This window comes from Eleutherodactylus coqui, chromosome 3 (assembly GCF_035609145.1).
Source record: "Eleutherodactylus coqui strain aEleCoq1 chromosome 3, aEleCoq1.hap1, whole genome shotgun sequence".
In the NCBI taxonomy this organism is placed as follows: domain Eukaryota; kingdom Metazoa; phylum Chordata; class Amphibia; order Anura; family Eleutherodactylidae; genus Eleutherodactylus; species Eleutherodactylus coqui.
The window spans coordinates 133,598,908-133,615,706 of NC_089839.1; the positions used below are offsets into that span (position 1 = coordinate 133,598,908).

At 46.7% G+C, this 16,799-nt stretch overlaps 1 protein-coding gene across 2 annotated transcripts in view; it reads left to right on the plus strand.

Moving 5' to 3' along the window:
- The first annotated feature begins 15,985 nt into the window (after positions 1-15,985).
- The window catches only part of ERMARD (ER membrane associated RNA degradation), a 70,445-nt gene continuing 69,631 nt past the window's right edge, over positions 15,986-16,799 (plus strand). The window contains exon 1 of one of the 2 annotated variants that reach the window (XM_066596098.1): positions 15,986-16,029. The gene's annotated coding sequence lies outside the window, so the exon portion shown is untranslated. Of the gene's footprint in view, positions 16,030-16,159; positions 16,234-16,799 lie in introns of those variants that run through there. The other variant, XM_066596099.1, reaches the window with a different exon arrangement.

The window sequence follows — 16,799 nt, forward strand, 5'->3', positions numbered from 1 at the left end:
CTCCCAAGTGGATACACCAGACCCCTTGTACATGCAAAAATGGGAAAGAGACCTGTCAAGGTCATTCTCAACAGAACATAAACAGAAAATCTACACCTACACCCACAAATCATCTATCTCCAACAAATTCCAGGAAACCAGATTCAAAATCCTCACACGCTGGTACAGGGTGCTCTCTCAACTCCATAAGATGGTGCCATCCGTATGCCCACAATGCTGGAGATGCGGAAGGGAACAAGGCACAATGTTACACATCTTTTGGGAATGTCTTCACCCTACCAAAATCTCCTGAGCTCTTTCTCCTGCATCTCAGTGAGATCCCAGTTTCAACTTACAAACGCTCTGTGGTACGACATCTGGTAAATGCAGCTAGAGCCTGCATACCGAGGCTGTGGCGAGTGACCTCTCCACTTCACATTTCCATGTGTCTCAGTATCACCCGGGAGATCATTGAGATGGAGGACCTTACGGCATCGCTCAAAGGAACACAAAAATAATTCCAGAAAACCTGGTTTCACTGTGTGGAGTTCCAAAAGTCCCCTGAATATGGAACTTTAAGCAGTCACTAAACCTCTAGAGTTACTCCCTGGCCTCTGGTACGCAAATACCCCCATTCCCACCAGTCCCACTTCCCGCTCAGTGTACTACACTCCTTCCTCAACAAAGTTTGCTTCTCCCCTCCACCTCCCCTCCTGTCAGGGAAGCCTGTCCCATTAAAATACGCACACACAGTATCTATCATTGGATGTTTAACCAAGAATATGTTTCTAAGCTTTGTACCGGTCCGTATGTATTTGAGATGCCAACATAAGTGTATGGGAAAATAATAAATAAAGAAATTAAAAAAGAAAAAAAGTAATAATGCAAACTGTGTGGTTTGTCTAATAAATAGGGGTATTTACGGAGGCCTGGTTGGGATTGGCACATGGGGCAATAGAACAGGGTATTCCTCTTCCTCCAATGCTTCCTGCAAAATGCTTCAACACTTTTTTTTGGGATGGGGGGGGGTCGGGGGTATTTCTTGACCTCAGTGGCAGGGATGGGGTGTAAGAAGTGGCACTCTATGACGCTTTGTAAGCTTGCTGAGGTGCGGCGGTCTCAAACAGAAGGTGTTCAGTAGGCTGCTCCTGGAACTGCAGGAAGGCGAGCGTTCCCGGGGGCTTCTTGTGAAGTACGTATTACAGGTAGCGATCTGAATAACACCAGGCTCACATGGCCGTATGTGGTATCAATAGAGGGCTAAAGTCTTCACAAGGATTCATGCATGAATAGGAAGTATGAGAAATCAATAGTACAGATAACGCTGCTGGCCTGGTGACCCCCCCCCCCCCCCCCCACACACACACACATAAACCTTAACTCCCTTATCAGTGACTATTTAAAGATTTCTGTTTGTATTTCTGTTGTAGTATTCTTTTAAGTGCAAATTATTTACATTCATGTCTGTGCCTTGTGTGTATAAATATGCATGCCTTTTCGGACCTATTTTATTTAAGACTGAAGCAGAACCCTGCAATGGTTCGAAAGCTCGCATTAACATTATGTATTTTTGTTATGGCTGGTTTACACAGGCCGATGATCGCTCAAAGATCGCTGAAATGACAATTTGAGTGACAGCTTTGAGCGATCATTTTGCATAAATCATTGGTATGTGATCATTGGTATTTAAGTAGCTACTCAGCTTCTTAAATACCAATTAGGTGTGCAAATGAAGCCTTCCCTGAACTCAGTTAATAGCCTATGGCTATTATCTGCACTCAGATCCTTTGTTCTCCATGGGGAAACAATGTTATCAGCACCCCACACACACACACACACACCTGCAGAACTTCTGATAAAAGTGAATGATGATTTTTGGGTTAGCTTGAATTTAAAGGGGTTGTCCCGCGCCGAAACAGGTTTTTTTTTTTTTCAACCCCCCCCCCGTTCGGCGCGAGACAACCCCGATGCAGGGACGTAAAAAAAAAAACCGCTCAGCGCTTACCTTAATCCCCGCGCCCGGTGACTTCTATACTTACCGGCTGAAGATGGCCGCCGGGATCCTCTTCCTCCGTGGACCGCAGCTCTTCTGTGCGGTCCATTGCCGATTCCAGCCTCCTGATTGGCTGGAATCGGCACGTGACGGGGCGGAGCTACACGGAGCCGGCATTCTGCACGAGCGGCCCCATTGAAGACAGGAGAAGACCCGGACTGCGCAAGCGCGGCTAATTTGGCCATCGGAAGGCGAAAATTAGTCGGCTCCATGGGAACGAGGACGCTAGCAACGGAGCAGGTAAGTAAAAAACTTTTTATAACTTCTGTATGGCTCATAATTAATGCACAATGTACATTACAAAGTGCATTAATATGGCCATACAGAAGTGTATAGACCCACTTGCTGCCGCGGGACAACCCCTTTAACGATCAGCTACCAGTGCCCGAAAAGCGGACAATTAGGCCTTTGGCCATTAAAAGGTATTATATCTACAAGATTACATGGTTTCTCTTGCTGGGAACAATCACATCTAGTTGTTGATGTGATGTTTCTATTAATAATATACAGAGATGTATACATATATATGTATGTGAGGATCCTCTTTGGCTGGTTAAGTGATTGGACTTTATTTTTACATTTTATATGGGTCTCCTATTGGATATTAAGAAACTTCTACTATTCACAAGTGTTCTATACCAACGATAGTCCTAATAAGAGTATGAGATAAAGAGAGAGGCTATTATTCTTCTCAAAGCCTATTATAACAACTGAAAGTACTACTAATGGAATAATAAATTACAAAGAAAAAGACCAAAGACCTCTAGTAACATCAAGCTGGTACACTTGGGGTAGTTAATTGAGCCATAATGTGTATTAAATTAAGTATTATCAAACTACTAACAACCACTTGTCAGTTAGTACCATGTTTCCCCGAAAATAACACACTGTCTTATAATAAATTTTGCCCCAAAAGAGGCACAGTGTCTTATTTTTGGGGGGAAGGGCCTTATACTCACCTGGTCTGCGGCGTCCTGGAGGTCTCCCACGGTGCTGCAGCGAGCTGCAGAGTCCTTCCCATCTGCCATCTCAGCTATGCTGGTAAAGGGGCTTTGAATACCCTGCCTCCAGCAAACCGAGCACTGTGATTGGCTAATCGAGCGCCAGCAGCCAATCACAGCCGACACTCGATGAGCCAATTACAGCCACTCACTAAATGACATCACTGAGTTTCTGTGATTGGCTCATCGAGCGCCGGCTTACTATCGAGTAGGACCTACTTTCGGGGAAACATGGTATGTGAGTGCTTCTCATGCTCCGCCCCTGGGTATGTCATCGCTCTGCGCCCTGGTCATGTCATGGAAGGTCCTATAACGTATATAAAACACAGAGCCTGACCGACAGAAGAACAACACAGTTAGGGCTCTTGAAAAGGGGAGGACAAAAATAACACAATGAAAATACAACTAAGCCGTTATTATATCAGACACAACTCAGCGGTCTTGACAGAAGATACCAACCTACCGCTGCCACAGAGATCCGGTGGGCTGAAGGACCTGTGGTAACGTCACTGCTGTGGGAGGAGCCATTGCACAGATTGGTAGAAAGTACTGTATACTGGATAAACCGACAGCAGCTACTACCAGGACCTGTGATGATGTCACCATCATGTGATCACCAGTGTGGGAGGAGTCAGGAATCACATCACCAGGTGTGATCACTGTATCCAGGAGTCTGGTGATGTGTGGAATATGAGAGCTATGTCTGTGTGTGAATCAGGATGTAGCAGAGCTGTGTGTGTCATGTCATGTGTGTGTGATATGTGGGGTGAGGATGGATGTAAATGGATGTACAATGTAGCAGAGCTGTGTGTGTAATGTGCTGTGTGTGTGATGCATTGGGTCAGCATTCTTGTAGTAGAGCTGTGTGTGTAATGTCTGGGAATCAAGACGGATGTAGTAGAGCTGTGTGTGTGATGTGTGGGAATCATAATAAATGTACAATGTAGCAGAACTGTGTGTGTAATGTGTGGGGAGGGCTTGACAAAGATCCATTAGGATTGAAATGTCACTTGCACTACTGCATCTTTTTATTTCTGTACGTGGGACCTGAATGGAATAAAGTTCCTTTTAACCATGGAATGCCGTGGATGCTGCCTCTAATTGTGCTGTTTCTCTGCTGACTTTGGAGCAGGTCTGGATTCAACCTGCGTGGAGGCATGACATCACCTTGGCCTGTATCCGTGTTCTAACGGGAGCCTGATGAGTGAGTGCTGCTGTATCTGTGTGGAGTTATTTGTGTAATGTGTGGGAATCAAGATGGATGTACTACAGCTGTGTGTGGCATGTAGTAGAGCTGTGTGTTTAATATGTTGTGTAATGTGTAGGGTTCGGATGGATGTACTACAGTTGTGTGTGAGGATCATAATGCATGCACCATGTAGCATAGCTGTGTGGCACATTGTAGCACCAGAAACACTGGTACTATAATTTCCTAATAATTACTAGTCAAAGTGCCAATAACCACGTATCCGTCGGTCTATGTGTGCTGTGTGAGTTACATGCAAAGCCTGACGGCAACTGTGATGAGGTCACCATCATGTAATCAGTTACCGACTCTTAGCTCTGCCCCCTTATCACATGACTGTGACATCATCACAGGTCCTTTATCCTCCTTGTGTACTGAATGAGGTCTTATGGGTGAACTACATCCCCCACAAACCCCTGTGACCTCAGCTGTTATGGATACAGCAGTACTCAGTCTGAAAGTTTGTAGCTGGTTGTAAGACTGCTGCACACCTGTGTGGAGACTCCAATAAATGGCACCTTACAAATTTTCACATACATAGCTCATGTGCTGAAAGGACCAGTTTTGAGGTCATCATCATGTGATCAGTCACATGGTCTCTGAGCTGAATGAGGGATTATGGGCAGACTACATTCCCCACAAACCTCTGTGGCCTCAGTTGCTATGAATACTGCAGCACTGAGTTTGGCAGTTTGTAGCTGGTTGTGAGACAGCCAAACACCTCTCTGGAGACTCCAATAAATGACACCTCACAAATGTACACATACATAGCTGGCGGTGCATGTTGACCAACAACATTGAAGCATAGTCCTACACTATTATCTTCACAGTCTAATGCCGACAACACTAATCAACCCTTCATCGGTATTATTGTATCTTGTCACTACCAGAAGCGTGGGTGGTGACAAGATACTTGGTTCTTGACAGGCGGATGATGCCTCCTGTTCCTGATAGGCTGCTCTTTGTAGGCAGGTCCTGGCACTCAGCATTGCACTGCGGTCTCCACATGTGAGTATACCTCGTGTGCTGCTGGCCCAGCTGTAAATGTAGCCAGCGGCCTCCCCCCAGCAGCGCTGCACTGACTGTGTGCTCTCCTTACCCAAGCCACTGTCACTCTCCCCAGCGGCACTGTCCCCAGCCCCGCTGTGAATGTAGGTGGCGGGCTTTCCCCAGTGGCGCTGCACTGACTGTAGGCTCCCCTTACCGGGGCTGCTGTGACTCTCCCTGGCGGCACTGTCCCCAGTGGCTGTAGTGTTACAGCTGCGCTGGCTGTGGAGGAAGACGATCGCCTCTGTTCCCTTGTAGTGGCCCTGCTGTGACTCTCCCTGGCGCCTGTGTTCTCCCAGCTCCCTTCCCATTACCTTGGGCGGCAAGGAGGAAGCAGAGAGCCGTTGGCGTTCCTGCATCCAAGCCCTGTCAAACCCCTAGCTTCCTGGTGGTGACAAGATACAATAATACCACCTTCATCTAATCATCAACTGTTGTCCACTGTTGAAATAAAACATTGCTATTGTGGGAACATGTCACCACAGAGGGTTCAACACCACCGTAAGGCTAAAATGACACTGCGACAGGCCACTATTTCACCTCAGCCATCAGCTGAAATTTGTAAATCTTGTGCAACAGATATGCAAAAGGGACGAACATGTCTCCTCAGCGAGCTGCTGAAGTTCATAAATCACATGTAGCTCATTTGCAAAAGCAATGTAGCAGAGCTGTGTGTGTGTGACGTACATGTAGCAGAGCTGTGTGGCACTTTGCGCCACCAGAAACACTGGTACTATAATATCCTAATAAATACTAGTAAGGTTTATAACCTTGAGAGAGGTGGTATTTGAAAATGCTGGTGAACTCTAGATTTTGGATTGTGCTCCTTCTTGCTTTGCCGTCTATGGCAATGCTAACCACGCAACTGTGCTATGGTAGTCCCGCAAGACTGTGACGTTATATAGATAAATATAAATCCCGCCCATGCGCAGTACCATGATGTGAGTTGACTGAAGAGATGAATAACATAGTGTCACGAGAGAGTGCGAGTGGTGCTTGCTCAGTCCATCAGTGTAGACGCCAGTTATGATTGAGATAATAATGGCTTGTACAATGAACAGCACCTGGATCCTGAACTACCCTGGACCCACATATATGGCACTCACGTGAGAGATATCTTGGAGATGTCATGGAGGAATAAACTATTTGAATTTTATTGCACCTTACCTATGCTGCCACATACATCTACTTAGTGCAGGAACAATAGTCATTGGGACAACTGTCATGTACTTATGGTCCCAACTATCATCCTGTGTAAAGTAACCGTAAATGGAATGGAATGAGTATAACTGTGTAGAGCTGGTGTCTATTATATGGTGACTACATTATTATGAGGTATTCGAGATCCTAGAGCTAAACTGCTGTATCTAAGACCACTATTATAAAAGTTTTCTTATAGATATAGTGCCTGTGAGATGATAGATATGAGATAGTAGAATAGATATGTATATTTTTACTAGTAGAGGGGGATGGGGGGAGGAGGGGTGGTGGTGATGAGCTTTGGAGCTCATGTTTCTAACCTTTTCAGACTTTAGTAACATCCTTAGTTGTTGATGCTGCATGGATCGGCCTCCTAAGAGACCCAGTGATGCGGCAGAAAGCTCAGAGCAGACCACAGCTAGCAGTCATCAAGTGCGGTAAGCAGGGGTGGGGGAGATGTGTTAACTTTTGCACCTGAACTTCTGAGCCTTTAGCTACGCCCTTGTGCACAGCTGCAAAATACTGATGAACAACCACTCCCACACCTTCCTTAGGCCCAATGTCCATGGGGAAAATAGGATTAGCAAAACCGTGCGGGTCTCCAGCGCATGCAATCCGCTCCCTTAGGGAATCATTGGGCACCCGCATGTAATTAAATACCTGCAGATGTTAGTTTTTCCCCGGCTTGCAGGTCACACGCGCAGGAAAACACCCGCAGCATGCTCCATTTTGTACGGGTTTCCTGCACGGATGGCTTACATAGCTTCTTTTGAAGCCAAGGGAAGCCATCCAGATCCGCAACACAGGCGCAGCTGTCACTGCGTCCGTGTTGCAGGACCGCGGGAAAGCAGGAGTTTAAAAAAAAAAAGACGGCATGGAGCCGGCGTTTAGAGTGCATCTGCTGGGCAGAAGAAAGAAGATCCGGCAGCGACGGATGAAAGCCCTGCAATGTCCAGACAGGTGAGTATATTGTATTTGTTGGCCTCATGTCTGCGGGCCAGGTGGAATGCGCTGCAGGATTCTGCATGGGGAAAAGAAACCGTGCGGGCCCGTGGACATGAGGCCTTAGGCCTCATGTCCACGGGGAAAATCAGATCCGCTGCAGATTCTACATGGAGAATCTGCAGCGGGTCCCTCCTGCCCCGCGGACATGAGCGCTGAAAATACAAATTTAAAAGCATTTACCTATCCGTAGCGGGCGGCGAAGGTCAGCTGTTCCTCACGGCCGGATCTTCATTTTCGGCCGGCGGATGAATTCCTGACGCCGGTGGCACGTCGCCGGCACGTCGTCGACGTGCCGCGCGCATGCGCCGGGCACATCCGCCGAGCCGAAGCAAGGGAGATGCGGCCGTGAGGAAGAGCAGAGCTTCGCGGTCCGCTGCGGGTGAGTAAATGCTTTTAATTCCTATTTTAGGTCTCCCGCGGATCCGGACGGCTTCCATAGGCTTCAATAGAAGCCCGCGGGAGCCGTCCCCGCGGGAGACCCGCATGAAAATGGAGCATGGTCCAGATTTTTTCATGCTCCATTTTTTTTTAAATGCCTTTTATTGACGATCCGCGGGTATTTATCTACCCGCGGGTGGTCAATGCATCCCTATGGGGTGCGGATCCGCGCGCGGGAGATCCGCTGCGGATTTTAAATCACATTTTGCCCGTGGACATGAGCCCTTAGGGTGTTTTCACACTGGAGATGAAATCGCACAATTTCCCAGCGCTGTGAGAAATCGCTAAATTATGAAGCCAATGGTTTCCAATGGCTCACTTCACATTTGCAATGTTTTAACGCATGTGTTGCAGAGTGAAAACAAAATCACAGCATGTCTATTCTTTCTGCAATTTCACCCATTGTTTCCAATGGGGCCAGTGGCAGCGACCCTGGCCCCATTGAAATCAATGGGAGAGGATTGCAATCCTGTGCCACTGCTGTGAAAGCAGTGGCAGGGGATTCTTTCATCCCAGCGGGGAGTCCCCTCATCACTGAACACCCTGCTGCTGCTGTCACAGTGTTCAATGAGGATGGGACTCCCCGCGGGGATGAAGGAATGTCCTGCCACTGTATTCAGTGATGATGGGACTCCCCGCAGGGGTGAAGGAATCCCCTGCCACTTCTGTCACAGCAGTGGCAGAGGATTGTGATGTTCTCCCATTGAAAACAATGGGAGAACATCATGATCCCCTGTTGCAGCTGTGCACAGAATCAGATTTATGTGTATTGGATGTCTGCAGGCATGAATAGGTTAATATCTGGTGTTGTCTGAAAAATGTATTGTTTTGTCTTGCGTGTGATATAAAACAGTGATCACATGTCTATGTCAAGAGAGTGGAGTGTGAAATGAAATAGTCAGTTAGTTAACCAGAGTCAGAGAGTTAGGGAGACATGGAGAAGGCCGAAACGTGGACTGCTGTACCCGCTTGGGCCTATCCTTCTCAAGATACTCCCCATAGTAACTAGCCACACAGCGTGCATGAGCCTGGACCCAGGAAAAGCTGCACAAAAACTGCATACATCAGTAGAAATAAAGAAACCACCAGAGAGCAAGAAAGCCAGTGAGTGACTGACAGGTGAGAGAGAGAGAATTACTGGCAGAGAGAGTTCCTGCAGATAACTAGGACTGTGGATGTACATATCTCCTTCCTACTTCACCACTGTAAGAACTGTTTTCTGTAAAATGAAAGAACCGAACATTCTCGGTTCTTGTTCAGAAAATACACTCTGTGTGCATGAACTACTTTATTCCATCTGAAAGATTCACCACAGAGGATGGAACGTTGGTGTCACGAGTGACAAACAGTACTGCAGGTAACCATGGTTACTAATTCGTGTTCCCCCCCCCCTGTCGGTAACAAGGTCAGGTTGCGAGTTACCCTTAGGGAGGAGACGGTAAAGGCCCGTGACAAGGCATTTCTCCCTCCCACTGTCTCCTTGGCTGAGGGCCTGCTCCTCAGACGCTGCTGGGCAGAGCTTTGACATCACAAACAAGATGAATACCTTCACGCCTTGCTTAACCCCTTCCCTCTCCATGACGTATAGGTACGTCATGGAGCGGCGGGGTATGTATGAAAAGAGATTGCGGCGAAACCTCTCTTCATACAGTGCAGGCGTCAGCTTTTTGTTACAGCTGACACCCGCGGGCAATAGCCGCAATCGGCCATTCGGCCGATCGCGGCTATTAACCATTTAAATGCCGCTGTCAATTCTGACAGCGGCATTTAAATCCCCCAAACGATGTTCGGGGGTCCCAGTCGGCTCCCCCGCGGTGAGATCGGTGGAGCCGTGCAGGTGTCATTGCAGCCGGGGGCCTTCTAAAAGGCCCCAGGGCTGCCTTACCAGACTGCCTATCAAGCCATCCCCGTGGGGTGGCTTGATAGACTGCCTCTTAAATGGCAGTATGACGTAATGCTATAGCATTACGTCATACTGCAGGAGTGATCAAAAGCATTGCTGGTTGTAGTTCCCCAGGGGGACTTTAAAGTAAAGTTTAAAGAAAATCAATAAAGTTTTTATAATTGTAAAAAAAAAAAGTTATAAAAGTTTAAATCACCCCCCTTTTGCCTTATCCATTATTAAAAAATCTAAATCTAAATAAAAATATGTATTTGGTATTGCAGCGTCCGTAAAAGTCCGATCTATAAAAGTAGTGCATTTTTTTTTCCGCACAGTGAACGTCGTCCGAAAAAAAAAAAAAAGAACGCCAGAAATGCATTTTTTAGTTAACCTGTCTCCCAGAAAAAACGCAATACAAAGCGATCAAAAAGTCGTATGTATTCCAAATTGGTGCTATCAGAAACTACAGGACATCACGCAAAAAATGAGCCCTTGCTCAACTACGTCGCAGAAAAATAAAAAAGTTATTGCGCGCACAAAATGACAGTAGAAAATAATTGAAAAAAATTAAATGTCTTTGAAAAAAAAAAAAAGAGTAGTACAGTAAAAAAAAACCCATACAAGTTTGGTATCGTAGTAATCGTACCGACCAATAGAATAAAGTTATCATGTCACTTTTGTTGCCGTTTGTGCGCCTTAGAAAGAAGACGCACTGAAAGATGGCGAAATGTCATTTTTTTTTTTTCATTTTACTCCACTTAGAATTTTTTAAAAGTTTTTCAGTACATTATATGGTACTTTAAATAGCACCAGTAAAAAATACAACTCGTCCCGCAAGAAACAAGCCCTCATACAGCGACGTTGATGGATAATTAAAGGAGTTACGATTTTTTTGAAGGGGGGGGGGGGAACGAAAATGGAAAAAGAAAAAGGGTCCGCGTCATTAAGGAGTTAAAAAGGATTAACGCTTCTGCCATCAACAGACACGGATGAAATTGCAATCCTGTGCTTGAGAAACAGTAAACTGAATTTGCCTTCGGCACCGAGCCCTCCAAGCTTTTCAAAATTCAAGCACAATTCCCTCCAACTATCTGAACCTTAAAAGAGGAAAATGACAAAGTTGCGGATCCGCTGAGCCTAAAGAAACTGGCAAGACAAGGCATTGTCGCCTGCAAGATGCAGAGACTAAGTACTACCGCCTGCGAGAAGCAGAAAAAGGGTAAGCAATCTTCCTTACAACCTAAATCTTATGTACCCAAGATGCGCTGCAAACTATGGAAAGACCATGCTGTACTATTGAAAAAGGCTGAACTGTCTGATTTACATGTCCTGGCAGAGAGTAATAATAACATGGAATTTCAAGATGGCGCTCAACCTTCTTCATCATCTGTCAGTGAAAAGCCTGCCAAAATCTCCCGCCACAAAGTTCCCACCGTTGCTGCAGAAAAAGCAGGGTGGGGGGACACCCCCACTGCGGAGCAACGGCAGGAGAGCGCGGGGAACCACCCAGAGGAGGAGCTAAAAATTGTGGTAAGTGAGCAAACAGAAAATTCTGGGCAGACCAGCGAGAGCACCCCTGAGAGAGACATGGCTACTAAAGGAGTGAAAGGAATAACTACTGGCTACCTGCCACCCAGGCCCCAATTTTATTTCGGAGATGAGAAGGAGGTAATGGACTGGTTACCATGCCTGCTACTGCTGTGGCCTCTGCTACAACTACAAGCCTACCCGCACTCAAGCATCCGCTGGCTGGAAGGCTAATTCGGATAAACACCTCCATAAATTTTTCCCACTGAAGGAAAAGGGATTGGACAATTAAACAATACCGCACCCATACAAGGTTTGCAGAATCCTTCTACCTTCCATGGATCCTGCTACATAAAGATAACCCTGCGATTAAGCAGGCTTTGCCGGAGCACCTGCAGCCTCTCATTGTGGAATATGGTGATGAGAACTTTTCTTTTGTTTTTGAAGACAATAGAGACCATTGCCCCATGGATTTGTCTATACTGCAGCGGCACTCAACCGACTGTTCTGAGCTGTACCCAGCAGGAGAGGACAACACCTCTGAGGACTTTGAAGTGAGTACTTTTCCTCGTGCCACCCCTTCCCTTTGTTCAACCTTGGGTTTCAACATCACACCTACAGGCTTCACTACTGGGTCAGAATCCGATGAGCCCATGGTTCCCTCAGTCAGAAGAGTGACATAGTGCTGAGAAACTTTGCGAACTCATTTTCTTGTTGCCAAGATTGTTCTTGAGACTTTCTTTTGCCCCGTCTGTTGTCTAAAAAGACTGCAAAGTTTTGTGCTGAATGTGATATCATTCTTTATGTTATGCCCAATATCTTTGCCTTAACGTCATTTATAAAGTTGAGTAACGTTAAATATGCAAATGTGCTGGAGAGCCTGTGAAGTAGTTCTAAAGGTCATCGCTTGCATAGAATAAATGCTGCCATTGAATGGTGTATTTTGAGTGAGTTAAGGCCCATTTAGACACAACGATTATTGCTCAAAAGCTGTCTTTTGAGCGATAATCGTGTGTAACTGCACTTACATCGTGCAGTTTTCGTTATGCCGTCACTCATCGTCATCTTTCAGCGTGCTGAAAGACGATGATGAGCCTTAGCAGGGATTCACAGCGGGATACAGCTGATACTATTGTTTCAGCTGTATCCCGCTCCCTGATCACAGGCTGGGTATAAAGAACAGAGCGTCCAGCTCTGTTCTCCATACCGGGCACGGAGCGCTCGGCTGTATAACAGCCGGGCGCTCCGTGTAGAAAGCATCTAGATGCAGAAGACAAGTGGGGACACCCTGCTTATCTTCTGCATCCTCCGCTCCGAGCGGGTAACAGCTGGATGCAAAAGACAAGCGGGGATACCCCGCTTGTCTTCTGCATCCTCCGCTGGCAGCCCAAGGTGACCACTCATCTTGAGTGATCATCTTGCGCTGTAAATGACACAATGATTATTGTTTTAAATGTCACTTGAGCGATAATAATTCTGTCTAAATGAGCCTTTAGTTAAGGCCCATTTACACTGGATGATTATCGTTAAAAAATCATCGATCTTCGATCGTTTTAGCGATAATCGGTGTGTGTAAATGTGCGCCCATCATCTGCTTTTCGGCTGATCGTTAATTTCAGTCCAACATAAAAATCATTGCTCACTTTTATCGGTAATTCTCCACGGGGGGGTAGCTTCTTAAATATTTTATATTATTTTTATATTTTATATTAATTTTTATGCTAAATGATCGCTCAAAGCTGTCTCTCAGACTGTCCTTTGAGCGATCTTTGAGCAATCATCGTCCCCTGTAAATCAGCATTTAGGAGGTCTACATGCTACAGCCGACTTAATTCAATTACTCCAGCGTCAGCTAGTCATCTTATCTGTCCCAGGAGATGTGGCCCCATTATCATATAGTCAGCTCGGTTGGGGGGTTTGACTTTAGGCTACCACCCATCACAAGTCAGAGGAAAGTGAAGTTCATGCCACTTATCCTCAATTTCAAAAATCTGCCAGTCACCCTTTTCTATCTGAGTGTCAGTTTACAGTGATGTATCTCAATTTCAGGCTTTGGGGAGAAGAATTATGATAGGCCCCATAGCACATGCTAGTGCATTCTGGGTTCCGCCTAGCAGTATTTGTAGTTGTGACTGGCTATTCTGTTTCCTACAGGCTGTCATATATTACAGCTGCACACCAGAACTGAGATTCTAGGTAGTCTGAGTACATCAGGATGGGTTAACTCTTGAGTACTCACCAAAGGGGGGAATTTGTGTAAAAGTTCTGCCTTACACTATCCCAGACTGGGGAGATTTTGATTCCGGATTTATACTTCGTTTTAAGGAGGCAGCGGGTCGGCTTTTCTTAAGTATGGGGGAACTGTGGTGGCCCAGAGTTAGGGGTCCCCTCCAGCACCTCAAAATATGTTTTATGTTTGTCTTGTGCACTGTCTTGTATGCGGAATGAATCAGATTTATGTGTATTGGATGTCTGCAGACATAAATGGGTTAATGTTTGTAATGTCAGGTGTTGTCTGAAAAATGTAGTGTTTTGTCTTGCGTGTCATATAAAAGAGTGGTCACATGTCTACGTCGAGGGAGTGTGGAACGAGACAGTCAGTTAAATGGAGTCAGAGAGTTAGGGAGACATGGAGGAGGCCGAAACATGGACTGCTTGGGCCTTCCTGAGATACTTCCCGTAGTGACTAGCCACACAGAGTGCATGAGCCGGGACCCAGGAAAAGCCGCGCAAGAACTGTGTTCGTGCGTCTGGAGAAATAGGAAAACCACCAGCGAGCGAGAAAGCCAGTGAGTGACTGACAGGAGAGAGAGAAAATTATTGGGAGAGTGAGTTCCTGCAGATAACTAGGACTGTGGATGTACAAATACCCAGTGAATCCTCCCTACTTCATGACTGTAAGAACTGTTTTATTGTTATTGGTTATCATTGTCTAAGTAAACGGACAGAACCGAGCGTTCCCAGTTCTCATTCAGAAAATACACTCTGTGTGCGTGTACTACTTTATTCCATCTGAGAGATTCGCGGCAGAGGCTGGAACGTTGGCATCACGAGTGAAAAACAGGACTACATGTAACCAAGGATACTAATTCGTGATATTCCCGTCGGGAACGAGGTTGGGTCCCTAGCTACCTCTAGGGAGGAGATGGTAGAGCCCTGTGACAAGGCATTTCTCTACCACGCTGTTTTCTCGGCTGAGAGCCTGCTCTTCGGACGCTGCATATATATTGTAGTATTAGGAGGTGTATATACTGTAGCCCCCCTCCACACAGGATGTGCATATACTGTAGTCGCCCTTCCCCCTTCCATGAGGTGTATATGCTGCAGTTTACCCCACGAGGTGTATATACTGTATTCTCTCCCCATGAGATGTATATACTGTAGTATCAGGAGGTGGATATACTGTAGTCCCCCGCACGAGTTGTATATACTGTATTACCCCCCCCCCCCCCTATGAGGTGTATATACTGTAGTCCTGCCCCCATGAGGTTTATATACTGTAGTATTGAGAGGTGTATATACTGTAGTATCAGGAGGTGTATATACTGTAGTCCCCCTTATGAGGTATATATACTGTATCCCCCCCCCCCCCACGATGTGTATATACTGTAGCTCTTCCCCACGAGGTACATCTGCTGTAGTCCTTCCCTTTAAGTGGATATACTGTAGTATCAGGTGTGCATACTGCAGACCCCCCCCCCCCCCCCCATGAGGTATATATACTGAAGTCCTCCCCTCACCAGGTGTATATAGGTAGCCTCCCCATGAGGTATACTGCAGTATCAGGATGTGTATATTCTGTAGTGTTTCCCCATGAGGTGTAGAATCTGTAGTACAATGAGGTGTATATACTGTAGTTCTCCCCATTAGGTGTATATACTGTTGTTCCTTCTCCCCCCCCCCCCCCCCAGGAGGTGTATATACTGTAGCCCCCCTCCCATGAGGTGTATATACTGTAGTCCCCCTATGAGGTATATATATTGTAGTCAGGGGTCACCGAGGCCGCCGCAGCTGCTGACAGGATGTATTATCTGATCTTCATAGAGAAAACTGTCAAGAAGCGCGGAACATATCAGCCCGTGAAATGGGAAAATGTATCAAAGTGTTTAATGATGGTTTCCAGGGACGATGGATCACACAACGCCCGCGGGAAGGCGGCGACTGCGGATAACCGCAGAGCGCATATTTGTGATTTCATCCGCACTTAAGCAGCGCTGCTGATTAGAGCCACCTGATTGGCTCTTCGGCACCACGTGACTACACAGCGTTCACGCGGATTGCCTTCAGCAGCCGTGCACTACTACAGGTGGCTCTAATCAGCAGCGCTGCTTAAGTGCGGCTGAACTCACAAATATGCCCCCAGAGCATGCCCAGAGAGGAGGGCGGGAGAAGGGGGGAGGAGAGAGGGCGGGAGAAGGGGGGAGGAGAGAGGGCGGGAGAAGGGGGGAGGAGAGAGGGCGGGAGAAGGGGGGGAGGAGAGAGGGTGGGAGAAGGGGGAGGAGAGAGGGTGGGAGAAGGGGGAGGAGAGAGGGCGGGAAAGCCGGCCATGACTGATCACTAATGAACATATCCGAAGGAGAAAGAGGAGGAGACAGAAAAGAGGGCGGGAGAGCCATCCGTGAAGCAGGACGTGTCGGGCGATGCCTCAGAGGTGGGTACGGCGGCAGCTTACTCCCTGGTCTTCAGTCCGCCTATCATCTTCCTGGCATTAGTCTTGTTAACCCTTTAGTGACCGGCATATAGTGTGCTGAAGGGCCAAGTGATTTAAGTGTCACGTTGCAAGAGCCATAACTGGCTGACAGCCCCATGAGGACAGTCGGAGTTGTCACCGCGCATCCCGGGGACATAGAATGTGGTGGAGAACTTTTATTAGTTTATTATTAGTTTTTTTGGGGGGTGGGAAACGTCCCGAAAGCGCCATTGTTCTCGGGTCTTGTTTTCTCAGCGTTCACCATTGGGGATAACCCGAGAACGCTACCTGATCGTCAGGGTTTGTCTGATAACGACTTTATGGAGATACTTTATTACTTTAGCACAAGAAACCATTTGTAGAGCGAGGCCGCTGACTGCATCGCCGCCGTCTTGGACCCAGAGCAGCAGTATTGGGTTGGGAGTTTGTGGGAAGTTCTGCTAGCAGATGGAGCTCCCGGTGACTCTTGGATGCTCTTCATTATGTCTTTTTGCGAGGCGAACAAAAGAAAATGAGTAATTGTGTTTTTTTTTATTTTTTTTATGGCGCTCACTATGCAAAATTAATAACAAAATATTTTCATTGTTTTGGTTGTTAACCCCTTATTGTCCCCCCATACATGTTTTCATGTCCTGGGTGTCTGGGCTCTAATCCCCAGGGCTATAAAACTATGCTCTCCCTGTAGACTAAAGCCATGGAGGCTGTGTATGTGACAGCTCCCTACTGTCAGC